Raw genomic sequence first — 15,173 nt, forward strand, 5'->3', positions numbered from 1 at the left:
ATTGCACCCAAATTTGCGTTTTTAATTTATAGGATTCAGATAATATTGAATAAATATAGAACCCAACATGAGGAATCCCCCAAAAATATCAAAAGCCACCCTCGGACTCCCCACATCCCACCCCAACAATCAGTATACCATATCAGTTCTCTATGTCTGACAAGAAGTATGAAGCTGCGGTTTGGAGTATTGCTTCTTCACACTATGTAATGTATTCCCTGTGAATCTGGTGATGTTTTTTTCCCCCAGTTCAGAGAAATTAGTCATTGAAGTCGCTTGCATTATTTACCGTGAATCAGTGCAAGATGACACTGTTCCTTATATAGTGTATATATATCTATATATATATATATATATATATCAATTTTCCTGGTATTTTCTGTTTATTATATAGATCACAGCATTTCCTTTCAACTTTGGGTAGAAAACCAATAGCTTTTGCACACGATGAAAATAAATTGAGTGGTTGTCTTGACAGTTAAAGCCAATAAATTCCTAAACACACACTGTATATATACTGTTTTGCAATGGTAATGGTATTGGGTTTGGGTTTGGGTTGGTTGGGTTTAATGGTAACTGTCACTAATCACACTATATATCGAGCTGTTTTCAAAAAATATTGTTGAAAAACACAAGACTGCAATGCAATGGTTTATAATTGTATTATTTTATTAGGGTTGTCACCACATTTGAATCCCTAGCCCATTTCTCCATCAAATGTTTTCATATGAGAATTGTACCATAGGGATAGTCCTCTCAGAGAGCTGACACTTTTTGGACTAGTCAAGGAGAGTTGGGTTGAAGCAGTTGGTTGCTAAGAAAAGTACAAACTACATTTCTTTTTAAATGGAGTACTGGGTCGAATTGTGAGGATCTATTGATTTTCTACACAAAGTTGCAAAGGAAATGTTGTAATCTATACCGAACAAAAATATAAACACCAAATATAAAGTGTTGGTCCCAAGTTTCATGAGCTGAAAAAAAATATCCTAAACATTTTTATGAGCACAAAAATCTTATTTTTCTCAGATATTGTGCACAAATTTGTTTACATCTCTATTAGTGAGCATTTATCCTTTGCCTAGATAATCCATCCACCTGACAGGTGTGGCATATCAAGAAGCTGATTAGACAGCATGATCATTACACAGGTGCACCTTGTGCTGGGGACAATAAAAAGGTCACTCTAAAGTGTGCAGTTTTATCACACAACACAATGCCACAGATGTCTCATGTTTAGAGGGAGCATGCAATTAGCATGCCGACTGCAGGAATGTCCACCAGAGCTGTTGCCAGATAATTTAATGTTAATTTCTCTACTATAAGCCACCTCCAATGTTGTTTGAGAGAATTTGGCAGTACGTTCAACCCACAGGGGTTGGTGGCACCTTAATTGGGGAGGACGGGTTTGTGGTAATGGCTGGAGTGGAATAGGTGGAATGGTATGAAATACATCAAACACATGGTTTCCACAAGTTTGGTGCCATTCCATTAACTCTGTTCCAGCTATTACTATGAGCCGTTCTCCCCTCAGCAGCCACCACTGGACCAACAGGCCTCCATGTGTTGGCAGTACGTCCAACCACAGACCACGTGTATGGCGTCCGTGATGAGATCCTGAGGCCTATTGTCGTGCCATTCATCCACCGCCATCATCTCATGTTTCAGTATGATAATGCATGGCCCCATGTCGCAAGGATCTGTACACAATTCCTGGAAGCTGAAAATGTCCCAGTTCCTCCATGGCCTGCATACTCACCAGACATGTAACCTATTGAGTATGTCTGGGATGTTCTGGATCGACATGCACGACAGCGGGTTCCAGTTCCCATCAATATCCAACAACTTCGCACAGCCATTGAAGAGGAGTGGGACAATATTCCACAGGCCACAATCAACAGCCTGATCAACTCTATGGGAAGGAAATATGTCCCGCTACATGAGGCAAATGGTGGTCACACCAGATACTGACTGATTTTCTGACCCACACCCCTTTTTACTAAGGTATCTGTGACCAGTATATTCGTATCTGTATTCCTAGTCATGTGAAATCCATAGATTAGGGCATAATTTATTGATTTGATTTGACTGATATCCTTATATGAACTGTAACTCAGTAGTCTTTGAAATTGTTGCATGTTGCGTTTATATTTTTGGTTCAGTATATTTAACATTCACAAGAGACCAGCTAAATGGATAAAAGAGTGTGACAGTATAGCAGGAAAAGCAGCATCTAGAGGTTAAAACCAGGTACTTTCACTTTTATGGTAAGTAATTGCAAGCGACTTCAATGATTTCTCTGAAGTATGAAGAATTAATACTCCAAACAAACCGCATATTCAAAAATAGAGAACTGAAATTGTATACTGGTTGTTGGGGTGAAATTGGTGTGGTGTGCGTGTGTGTGGGGGGGTCCATCAGTTGACAATTTATTTTGGATTCCTGTAGGAGTCTCTAGGAAGAAGTTTCATCCAAATCGGATGTTGGGTACTGTAGTTATTGAATATTGCCTGAATCCTATAAATTAAAATTGCCAATTTGGGTGCAATCAATCAGTTACATTTATCCAAGATCAAATTATATTTCAACAAAATAATGTTTCAGGAATGCCAATCTTACCTGTTTCTAACTACACAAATGATTTGGAAACAATCTGAGATGGTGGGTGAATTGGCTTGCTGAAATGACCTGGAAGGTGTGCGTGAATGTGTTAAGTGTTATTATCGGAGTCAGAGAATGACAGCTTACCACAGGAGGTTGGTGGCACCTTAATTGTGGAGGACGGGCTCGTGGTAATGGCTGTAGCAGAATTCCATTCTCTCCATTCCGGCCATTGTTATGAGCCATTTACCCCTAAGCAGTCTCTGCTGGTGCAGCTTATATACCCATTTCAGACAGAAGTATATTTTACCTGTAAAAATTGTAACTTTCAAACAGCCTATTATTTACCACTTTCTTGCAGGCAGGTCCTTCCTGTTTGGCCCTGTCCGGGGGTATCATCGGACGAAGCCACAGTGTCTCCCGACCCCTCCTGTCTCAGCCTCCAGTATTTATGCTGCAATAGTTTATGTGTCATGGGGCTAGGGTCAGTCTGTTATATCTGGAGTATTTATCCTGTCTTATCTGGTGTCCTGTGTGAATTTAAGTATGCTCTCTCTAATTCTCTCTCTCTCTCTCTTTCTTTTTCTCGGAGGACCTGAGCCCTAGGGCCATGCCTCAGGACTACCTGGCCTGATGACTCCTTGCTGTCCCCAGTCCACCTGGTCGGGCTGCTGCTCTAGTTTCAACTGTTCTGACTGCTGCTATGGAACCCTGACCTGTTCACCGGATGTGCTACCTTGTCCCAGACCTGCTGTTTTCAACTCTCTAGAGACAGCAAGAGCGGTAGAGATCTGATCTGATGAATGATCTGATGAATGATCAGCTATGAAAAGCCAACTGACATTTACTCCTGAAGTGCTGACCTGTTGCACAACCACTGTGATTATTATTTTTTTACTCTGCTTCTCATCTATGAACATTTGAACATTTGGCCATGTTCTGTTATAATCTCCACCCGGGAAAGCCAGAAGAGGACTGGCCACCCCTCATAGCCTGGATCCTCTCTAAATTTCTTCCTAGGTTCTGGCCTTTCTAGGGAGTTTTTCCCAGCCACCGTGCTTCTACATCTGCATTTCTTGCTGTTTAGGGTTTTAGGCTGGATTTCTGTACTGCACTTTGTGACATCAGCTGATGTAAGAAGGGCTTTATAAATACATTTGATTGATATACCCTTTTCATACATATCAGAGGGTAACTGGCAAATTGGGAAGGGTGGGGGTGTTGTTAAACCACAGAAATATACCACATCCATGTTCTCCTTTTGGTAGGTAATTTCATTATTAAACATGCAATGAACTACACGGAGGGCAAAGTACACTGTGCATTCAGTACCATGGACAGAACTCTTGTTATGCACAAAAACACAGCAAAGAGAGAGAGCTCAACATTACATTTAAACTACTCAATTAGTGTGAGGAGTGAAGTCTCTGATGGGCATTGATTAGAGCAGTGAAGTCAGGTTTCTGACATCGCTATGCGCAGGATTGCTGAGAGGTGAGAGTCAGTAAGAGATGATCTGTGCCTTGACTTGTTATATTTCATCACTGAAAATGTCTGTTCACATACATAGGTTGACCCAAACAGTACAAACATCTGTGCATGACTCCTAATCTTTAGAAAGTTTTGTTTCTACGAGAGATGCATAGAACCTCGTCAGTGACATTGTTTTGAATAGTTCTCCAATCACTGCATCAGACTGAAGATCAATGAGCTCAAGTTGCAGGTCAGTGGGAGCGTTATCCACATTGAAGGTGAAAGGAGAGGAAACCAACAGCATGTCATTTTCCAACACTTAGAAATCCTCAAAACGATGAGAAAACTCACCGTTCAAAGCAGCAGCGATGTATACTTCTCCCTCTGGTCATCTGATAAGGAACACACTAGTGATGTCGGAAGGAAGGTGGGTGAGATGGTTGGCTTCTACTTGGTGGGTCAGGAGGTGTAATCTTCCCTTAAAGGCTTTGACAAGGCTGTACATTTGATGTGCAAAAAGGCCCTTCCCTTGTAGTTTGGAATTCAGTTCATTCATGAGGACAATGATGTCCACTGTGAAGGCAAAATCAGCCAACCATTCTTTATCTTGCAGTTGAGGGAAATCCACATATTTTCCTTTAATTTGCAAAAACCCAGCAATCACCGACTTCAGGTCCCACACCTTCTTAAGCACCTTCCCCCAAACTCAGCCATCTCACGTTCGTGTGGTAGGGGAGATCTGCACGACCAGACTCTGTCCCTTCCAACAGTGAAACAAACTGCCTGTGGTTTAAAGATTTTGCTCGTATGAAGTTTACCACTTCAGTGATTTCCAACCTCTCCTTGTCCCAGTCTGTAATCCCCACGTTTTAAGATGACCACCATCATTCCTGTCCCCAAGAACTCAAAGGAGTCGTGCCATAATGGCTACCACCTTGTAGCACTCACATCTGAGGCTGGTTATTTTTACATTTATTTCACCTTTATTTAACTAGGCAAGTCAGTTAAAGAACCAATTCTTATTTTCAATGACGGCCTAGGACCAGTGGGTTAACTGCCTGTTCAGGGGCAGAACGACAGATTTGTACCTTGTCAGCTCGGGGATTTGAACTTGCAACCTTCCGGTTACTAGTCCAACGCTCTAACCACGAGGCAACCCTTAGCCTACAATCTCCATGCCCCCCCCTATCTGTCTGTTTAAGTTAGAGCATGGGCTGTGTCTCAATCCACCACGTCTGCCGATATCGTCGTTCTTCATCTGCGGTAAAAGGTGGCAGAGCTAGAGCGTAGTTTGTCAGACCATGAGACATAGCGAAAATCGGTCTTCTCACGAAAACATCTGTAGCGTTCGAACGGTTTGGGCTACACACTAATATAGCTAAGAACCCTGGGACAGGAATGCCTTCCTCTGCAACTGGATACTGGACTTCCTGACAGGCCGACCCCAGGTGGTGAGAGTAGGCAACATCACCTCTGCCACGCTGACCCTCAACACGGGGGCCCCACGGGGGTGTGTGCTTAGTCCCCTCCTGTACTCCCTGTTCACGCATGACTGCGTCGTTGCTCACGACTCCAACACCATCATTAAGTTTTCTGACGACACGAGTTATACAGTGTATTCGGAAAGTATTCAGACCCCTTGACTTTTCGCACGTTATGTTACATTACAACCTTGTTCTAAAATGGATTCAATCGTTTTGTTCCCCCTCATCAATCTACACACAATATCCCATAATGGAACACAAGCAAAACATTTTTAGAAATGTATTCAGACACTTTTTTTGTATTTCACTCCCTTTTTCGATCTTGTCTCATCGCTGCAACTCTCCCCAACAGGCTTGGGAAAGGTGACCCTCCAAACCGCGCTTCTTAACACCCACCCACACCAATGTGTTGGAGGAAACACAGTTCAACTGATGATCAAAGTCAGCCTGCATTTGCCCGGCCCGCCACAAGAGCACAATGAGCCAAGTAAAGCCCCCCAAGCCAAACCCTCCCCTAATCTAGACAATTGTACACCGCCCTGTGGGACTCCTGGTCACGGCCGGTTGTGACACAGCCTGGGGTCTGTAGTGACCGCTGCGCCACTCAGGAGACTGTATTCAGGCCCTTTACTCTTCATCTGCACCATTTATTCTAAAAAGCACCTTTGGCAGCGATTACAGCCTCAAGTCTTCTTGGGTACGACGCTACAAGCTTGGCACACCTGTATTTGGGGAGTTTCTCCCGTTCTTCTCTGCAGATCCTATAAAGCTCTGTCAAGGTTGGATGGGGAGTTTCGCTGCACAGCTATTTTCAGATCTCTCTAGAGATGTAGCCAAGTTATCCTTACTCATTGTGTATTTATTATATCTGTTATTATTACTACGTGTTATTACTTTTCTATTATTTCTCTGTTTTCGCTCTCTATGCCTTGTTAGGAAGGGCCCGTAAGCAAGTATTTCACTGTTTAGTCTACACCTGTTGTTTACGAAGCATGTGACGAACACAATTTGATTTGGCAGGTACATTTATTAACACTTCCATTGTTTAGCACCTCCTTCATTTGAACTGCAAACCACACCCATGGTGGTATATAAGGGGGTTTGAAAGGGGGTCATATAAACATTGCCGTATATATATATATTTTTTTACAGGTAACATACCCATTTCAGACAGAAAATGTGCTATCTGTCTGCTCTCTTTCTCTCTCTGTATCTCTGTCTGTCTCTCTCTCTCTCTCTCTCTCTCTCTCTCTCTCTCTCTGTCTCTCTCTCTCTCTCTCTCTCTCTCTCTCTCTCTCTCTCTCTCTCTCTCTCTCTCTCTCTCTCTCTCTCTCTCTCTACTCTATGGCTGCCTCCTCCATATTCATGAGTTATTATTGTTATTGCAGGCTTGGAACACCTGCTTCCAAATTACTGCTGTAATGACCAATTACAGTCCCGACTATATTAACACTTTCTACTGTGTGTGAGCTGCTGATAGGCTTTTTGGTTACCCTCAACATAGAACATTCAATGGAATTCCAAATCAACAATTGAAAAGTGGAATTGATTGTCAATGACAATGTTTCTGTTCTTGAATAGGAATCTCAATTCACTCGACATCTATATCTTCATTACTCTGTGGTAGACATGTCAGAACTACACAGGGTTCCTTATTTGGCAATCGGCACACTTGAGTACCTCTGATTGACACACGGTCTAGAGCCACCACCAGGGGGAGTCATGCCGCATCACGCCACTCAGATGGGTGGCTGACAGCCATAGGGAGTGGAGAGGAATAAAGGTGAGGAGGTTGAGAGAAGATGGGGAGCTGTCAACAGCTCATCAGGCAGCGGTAGACAGCTGGGGCCAACCAAGTAATTTCCCTGGGTGATTAGGTGTGTGTGTGATAGCATAAGGGCAATTGGGGTGATTACCACTGAGATTTTGGAGCTGGAGAGAACACTGTGGGTAGGACATTGAGGAGTGAAGTTTCCTTCAGAGGTACAGAGAGAAAGATAAGTGAAAAGGATGAGGAGAGAGAACTGGCTTCTGACTGTAAAGGAGAAAAATGGTGTTGTCTTCTTTTTTCTAGATGAAGTTAATTTTGCAATGTGCTGTTTTCTACACACTCCTATCCGACAGGTACTGTCTTCACACTCCTATCCGACAGGTACTGTCTTCACACTCCTATCCGACAGGTACTGTCTTCACACTCCTATCCGACAGGTACTGTCTTCACACTCCTATCTGACAGGTACTGTCTTCACACTCCTATCCGACAGGTACTGTCTTCACACTCCTATCCGACAGGTACTGTCTTCACACTCCTATCCGACAGGTACTGTCTTCACACTCCTATCCGACAGGTACTGTCTTCACACTCCTATCCGACAGGTACTGTCTTCACACTCCTATCCGACAGGTACTGTCTTCACACTCCTATACGAGAAGTACTGTCTTCACACTCCTATCCGACAGGTACTGTCTTCACACTCCTATCCGACAGGTACTGTCTTCACACTCCTATCTGACAGGTACTGTCTTCACACTCCTATCCGACAGGTACTGTCTTCACACTCCTATCCGACAAGTACTGTCTTCACACTCCTATCCGACAGGTACTGTCTTCACACTCCTATCTGACAGGTACTGTTTTCTACACACTCCTATCCGACAGGTACTGTCTTCACACTCCTATCTGACAGGTACTGTCTTCACACTCCTATCCGAAAGGTACTGTCTTCACACTCCTATCTGACAGGTACTGTCTTCACACTCCTATCCGACAGGTACTGTCTTCACACTCCTATCTAACAGGTACTGTTTTCTACACACTCCTATCCGACAGGTACTGTCTTCTACACACTCCTATCTGACAGGTACTGTCTTCACACTCCTATCTGACAGGTACTGTTTTCTACACACTCCTATCCGACAGGTACTGTCTTCACACTCCTATCTGACAGGTACTGTCTTCACACTCCTATCCGACAGGTACTGTCTTCACACTCCTATCCGACAGGTACTGTCTTCACACTCCTATCTGACAGGTACTGTCTTCACACTCCTATCTGACAGGTACTGTCTTCACACTCCTATCCGACAGGTACTGTCTTCACACTCCTATCCGACAGATACTGTCTTCACACTCCTATCCGACAGGTACTGTCTTCTACACACTCCTATCCGACAGGTACTGTCTTCACACTCCTATCCGACAGGTACTGTCTTCACACTCCTATCCGACAGGTACTGTCTTCACACTCCTATCCGACAGGTACTGTCTTCTACACACTCCTATCCGACAGGTACTGTCTTCACACTCCTATCCGACAGGTACTGTCTTCACACTCCTATCTGACAGGTACTGTCTTCACACTCCTATCTGACAGGTACTGTCTTCACACTCCTATCCGACAGGTACTGTCTTCACACTCCTATCTGACAGGTACTGTCTTCACACTCCTATCCGACAGGTACTGTCTTCACACTCCTATCCGACAGGTACTGTCTTCACACTCCTATCTGACAGGAACTGTCTTCTACACTCCTATCCAACAGGTACTGTCTTCACACTCCTATCCGACAGGTACTGTCTTCACACTCCTATCCGACAGGTACTGTCTTCACACCCCTATCCGACAGGTACTGTCTTCACACTCCTATCCAACAGGTACTGTCTTCACACTCCTATCCGACAGGTACTGTCTTCACACTCCTATCTGACAGGTACTGTCTTCACACTCCTATCTGACAGGTACTGTCTTCACACTCCTATCCGACAGGTACTGTCTTCACACTCCTATCCGACAGGTACTGTCTTCACACTCCTATCCGACAGGTACTGTCTTCACACTCCTATCCGACAGGTACTGTCTTCACACTCCTATCCGACAGGTACTGTCTTCACACTCCTATCCGACAGGTACTGTCTTCACACTCCTATCTGACAGGTACTGTCTTCACACTCCTATCCGACAGGTACTGTCTTCACACTCCTATCCGACAGGTACTGTCTTCACACTCCTATCCGACAGGTACTGTCTTCACACTCCTATCCGACAGGTACTGTATTCACACTCCTATCTAACAGGTACTGTTTTCTACACTCCTATCCGACAGGTACTGTCTTCACACTCCTATCCGACAGGTACTGTCTTCACACTCCTATCCGACAGGTACTGTCTTCACACTCCTATCCGACAGGAACTGTCTTCACACTCCTATCCGACAGGTAATGTCTTCACACTCCTATCCGACAGGTACTGTCTTCACACTCCTATCTGACAGGTACTGTCTTCACACTCCTATCTGACAGGTACTGTCTTTCTACACACTCCTATCTGACAGGTACTGTCTTCACACTCCTATCCGACAGGTACTGTCTTCACACTCCTATCCGACAGGTACTGTCTTCACACTCCTATCCGACAGGTACTGTCTTCACACTCCTATCTGACTGGTACTGTCTTCACACTCCTATCTGACAGGTACTGTTTTCTACACACTCCTATCCGACAGGTACTGTCTTCACACTCCTATCTGACAGGTACTGTCTTCACACTCCTATCCGACAGGTACTGTCTTCACACACTCCTGTCTGACAGGTACTGTCTTCTACACACTCCTATCCGACAGGTACTGTCTTTCTACACACTCCTATCCGACAGGTACTGTCTTCACACTCCTATCTGACAGGTACTGTCTTCACACTCCTATCTGACAGGTACTGTCTTCACACTCCTATCTGACAGGTACTGTCTTCACACTCCTATCCGACAGGTACTGTCTTCACACTCCTATCTGACAGGTACTGTTTTCTACACACTCCTATCCGACAGGTACTGTCTTCACACTCCTATCTGACAGGTACTGTCTTCAAACTCCTATCCAACAGATACTGTTTTCACACTCCTATCTGACAGGTACTGTCTTCACACTCCTATCTGACAGGTACTGTCTTCACACTCCTATCCGACAGATACTGTTTTCACACTCCTACCTGACAGGTACTGTCTTCACACTCCTATCTGACAGGTACTGTTTTCTACACACTCCTATCTGACAGGTACTGTTTTCTACACACTCCTATCCGACAGGTACTGTCTTCACACTCCTATCCGACAGGTACTGTCTTCACCCTCCTATCTGACAGGTACTGTCTTCACACTCCTATCTGACAGGTACTGTCTTCACACTCCTATCTGACAGGTACTGTCTTCACACTCCTATCCGACAGGTACTGTCTTCACACTCCTATCCGACAGATACTGTTTTCACACTCCTATCTGACAGGTACTGTCTTCACACTCCTATCTGACAGGTACTGTTTTCTACACACTCCTATCTGACAGGTACTGTTTTCTACACACTCCTATCCGACAGGTACTGTCTTCACACTCCTATCCGACAGGTACTGTCTTCACCCTCCTATCTGACAGGTACTGTCTTCACACTCCTATCTGACAGGTACTGTCTTCACACTCCTATCCGACAGGTACTGTCTTCACACTCCTATCCGACAGGTACTGTCTTCACCCTCCTATCTGACAGGTACTGTCTTCACACTCCTATCTGACAGGTACTGTCTTCACACTCCTATCCGACAGGTACTGTCTTCACACTCCTATCCGACAGGTACTGTCTTCACACCCCTATCCGACAGGTACTGTCTTCACACTCCTATCCAACAGGTACTGTCTTCACACTCCTATCCGACAGGTACTGTCTTCACACTCCTATCTGACAGGTACTGTCTTCACACTCCTATCTGACAGGTACTGTCTTCACACTCCTATCCGACAGGTACTGTCTTCACACCCCTATCCGACAGGTACTGTCTTCACACCCCTATCCGACAGGTACTGTCTTCACACCCCTATCCGACAGGTACTGTCTTCACACTCCTATCCGACAGGTACTGTCTTCACACTCCTATCCGACAGGTACTGTCTTCACACTCCTATCTGACAGGTACTGTCTTCACACTCCTATACGAGAAGTACTGTCTTCACACTCCTATCCGACAGGTACTTTCTTCACACTCCTATTCGACAGGTACTGTCTTCACACTCCTATCCGACAGGTACTGTATTCACACTCCTATCTAACAGGTACTGTTTTCTACACTCTCCTATCCGACAGGTACTGTCTTCACACTCCTATCTGACAGGTACTGTCTTCACACTCCTATCCGACAGGTACTGTCTTCACACTCCTATCCGACAGGAACTGTCTTCTACACACTCCTATCCGACAGGTAATGTCTTCTACACACTCCTATCCGACAGGTACTGTCTTCACACTCCTATCTGACAGGTACTGTCTTCACACTCCTATCTGACAGGTACTGTCTTCACACTCCTATCTGACAGGTACTGTCTTCACACTCCTATCCGACAGGTACTGTCTTCACACTCCTATCCGACAGGAACTGTCTTCACACTCCTATCCGACAGGTACTGTCTTCACACTCCTATCTGACTGGTACTGTCTTCACACTCCTATCCGACAGGTACTGTCTTCACACTCCTATCCGACAGGTACTGTCTTCACACTCCTATCCGACAGGTACTGTCTTCACACTCCTATCCGACAGGTACTGTCTTCACACTCCTATCTGACAGGAACTGTCTTCTACACACTCCTATCCGACAGGTAATGTCTTCTACACACTCCTATCCGACAGGTACTGTCTTCACACTCCTATCTGACAGGTACTGTCTTCACACTCCTATCCGACAGGTACTGTCTTCACACTCCTATCCGACAGGTACTGTCTTCACACTCCTATCCGACAGGTACTGTCTTCACACTCCTATCTGACAGGTACTGTCTTCACACTCCTATCCGACAGGTACTGTCTTCACACTCCTATCTGACAGGTACTGTCTTCAAACTCCTATCCAACAGATACTGTTTTCACACTCCTATCTGACAGGTACTGTCTTCACACTCCTATCTGACAGGTACTGTCTTCACACTCCTATCCGACAGATACTGTTTTCACACTCCTACCTGACAGGTACTGTCTTCACACTCCTATCTGACAGGTACTGTCTTCACACTCCTATCCGACAGGTACTGTCTTCACACTCCTATCCGACAGGTACTGTCTTCACACTCCTATCCGACAGGTACTGTCTTCACCCTCCTATCCGACAGGTACTGTCTTCACACTCCTATCCGACAGGTACTGTCTTCACACTCCTATCTGACAGGTACTGTCTTCACACTCCTATCCGACAGGTACTGTCTTCACACTCCTATCCGACAGGTACTGTCTTCACACTCCTATCTGACAGGTACTGTCTTCACACTCCTATCTGACAGGTACTGTCTTCTACACACTCCTATCTGACAGGTACTGTTTTCTACACACTCCTATCCGACAGGTACTGTCTTCACACTCCTATCCGACAGGTACTGTCTTCACACTCCTATCTGACAGGTACTGTCTTCACACTCCTATCCGACAGGTACTGTCTTCACACTCCTATCCGACAGGTACTGTCTTCACACTCCTATCCGACAGGTACTGTCTTCACACTCCTATCTGACAGGTACTGTCTTCACACTCCTATCTGACAGGTACTGTCTTCACACTCCTATCCGACAGGTACTGTCTTCACACTCCTATCCGACAGGTACTGTCTTCACACCCCTATCCGACAGGTACTGTCTTCACACTCCTATCCAACAGGTACTGTCTTCACACTCCTATCCGACAGGTACTGTCTTCACACTCCTATCTGACAGGTACTGTCTTCACACTCCTATCTGACAGGTACTGTCTTCACACTCCTATCCGACAGGTACTGTCTTCACACTCCTATCCGACAGGTACTGTCTTCACACTCCTATCCGACAGGTACTGTCTTCACACTCCTATCCGACAGGTACTGTCTTCACACTCCTATCCGACAGGTACTGTCTTCACACTCCTATCCGACAGGTACTGTCTTCACACTCCTATCTGACAGGTACTGTCTTCACACTCCTATCTGACAGGTACTGTCTTCACACTCCTATCCGACAGGTACTGTCTTCACACTCCTATCTGACAGGTACTGTCTTCACACTCCTATCCGACAGGTACTGTATTCACACTCCTATCTAACAGGTACTGTTTTCTACACTCTCCTATCCGACAGGTACTGTCTTCACACTCCTATCTGACAGGTACTGTCTTCACACTCCTATCCGACAGGTACTGTCTTCACACTCCTATCCGACAGGAACTGTCTTCTACACACTCCTATCCGACAGGTAATGTCTTCTACACACTCCTATCCGACAGGTACTGTCTTCACACTCCTATCTGACAGGTACTGTCTTCACACTCCTATCTGACAGGTACTGTCTTCACACTCCTATCTGACAGGTACTGTCTTCACACTCCTATCCGACAGGTACTGTCTTCACACTCCTATCCGACAGGTCTTCTTCACACTCCGACAGGTACTGTCTTCACACTCCTATCTGACAGGTACTGTCTTCACACTCCTATCTGACAGGTACTGTTTTCTACACACTCCTATCCGACAGGTACTGTCTTCACACTCCTATCTGACAGGTACTGTCTTCACACTCCTATCCGACAGGTACTGTCTTCACACTCCTATCTGACAGGTACTGTCTTCACACTCCTATCTGACAGGTAATGTCTTCTACACACTCCTATCCGACAGGTACTGTCTTCACACTCCTATCTGACAGGTACTGTCTTCACACTCCTATCCGACAGGTACTGTCTTCACACTCCTATCTGACAGGTACTGTCTTCACACTCCTATCCGACAGGTACTGTCTTCACACTCCTATCTGACAGGTACTGTTTTCTACACACTCCTATCCGACAGGTACTGTCTTCACACTCCTATCCGACAGGAACTGTCTTCTTCACACTCCTATCCGACAGGTACTGTCTTCACACTCCTATCTGACAGGTACTGTCTTCACACTCCTATCTGACAGGTACTGTTTTCTACACACTCCTATCCGACAGGTACTGTCTTCACACTCCTATCTGACAGGTACTGTCTTCACACTCCTATCCGACAGGTACTGTCTTCACACTCCTATCTGACAGGAACTGTCTTCTACACTCCTATCCGACAGGTAATGTCTTCTCAGGTACTGTCTTCACACTCCTATCTGACAGGTACTGTCTTCACACTCCTATCTGACAGGTACTGTCTTCACACTCCTATCTGACAGGTACTGTCTTCACACTCCTATCCGACAGGTACTGTCTTCACACTCCTATCTGACAGGTACTGTTTTCTACACACTCCTATCCGACAGGTACTGTCTTCACACTCCTATCTGACAGGTACTGTCTTCAAACTCCTATCCAACAGATACTGTTTTCACACTCCTATCCGACAGGTACTGTCTTCACACTCCTATCCGACAGGTACTGTCTTCACACTCCTATCCGACAGGTACTGTTTTCACACTCCTATCCTGACAGGTACTGTCTTCACACTCCTATCTGACAGGTACTGTTTTCTACACACTCCTATCCGACAGGTACTGTCTTCACACTCCTATCCGACAGGTACTGTCTTCACCCTCCTATCTGACAGGTACTGTCTTCACACTCCTATCTGACAGGTACTGTCTTCACAC

At 45.3% G+C, this 15,173-nt stretch overlaps 1 long non-coding RNA gene across 4 annotated transcripts; it reads left to right on the forward strand.

The window, feature by feature from the left end:
- Nucleotides 1–6,578: 6,578 nt before the first annotated feature.
- Nucleotides 6,579–13,311, forward strand: LOC127907683 (uncharacterized). 4 transcript variants are annotated; one of them, XR_008065442.1, is made up of 4 exons: nt 6,579–8,618; nt 9,102–9,493; nt 11,971–12,197; nt 13,243–13,311. It is a non-coding gene; the product is annotated as an uncharacterized LOC127907683 (long non-coding RNA). The 4 variants fall into 4 exon arrangements; XR_008065440.1 differs by having other exon boundaries at nt 13,131–13,243; XR_008065441.1 differs by lacking the exon at nt 13,243–13,311 and having other exon boundaries at nt 11,971–12,599.
- Nucleotides 13,312–15,173: the final 1,862 nt, after the last annotated feature.

Source organism: Oncorhynchus keta, chromosome 15 (genome assembly GCF_023373465.1).
Source record: "Oncorhynchus keta strain PuntledgeMale-10-30-2019 chromosome 15, Oket_V2, whole genome shotgun sequence".
In the NCBI taxonomy this organism is placed as follows: domain Eukaryota; kingdom Metazoa; phylum Chordata; class Actinopteri; order Salmoniformes; family Salmonidae; genus Oncorhynchus; species Oncorhynchus keta.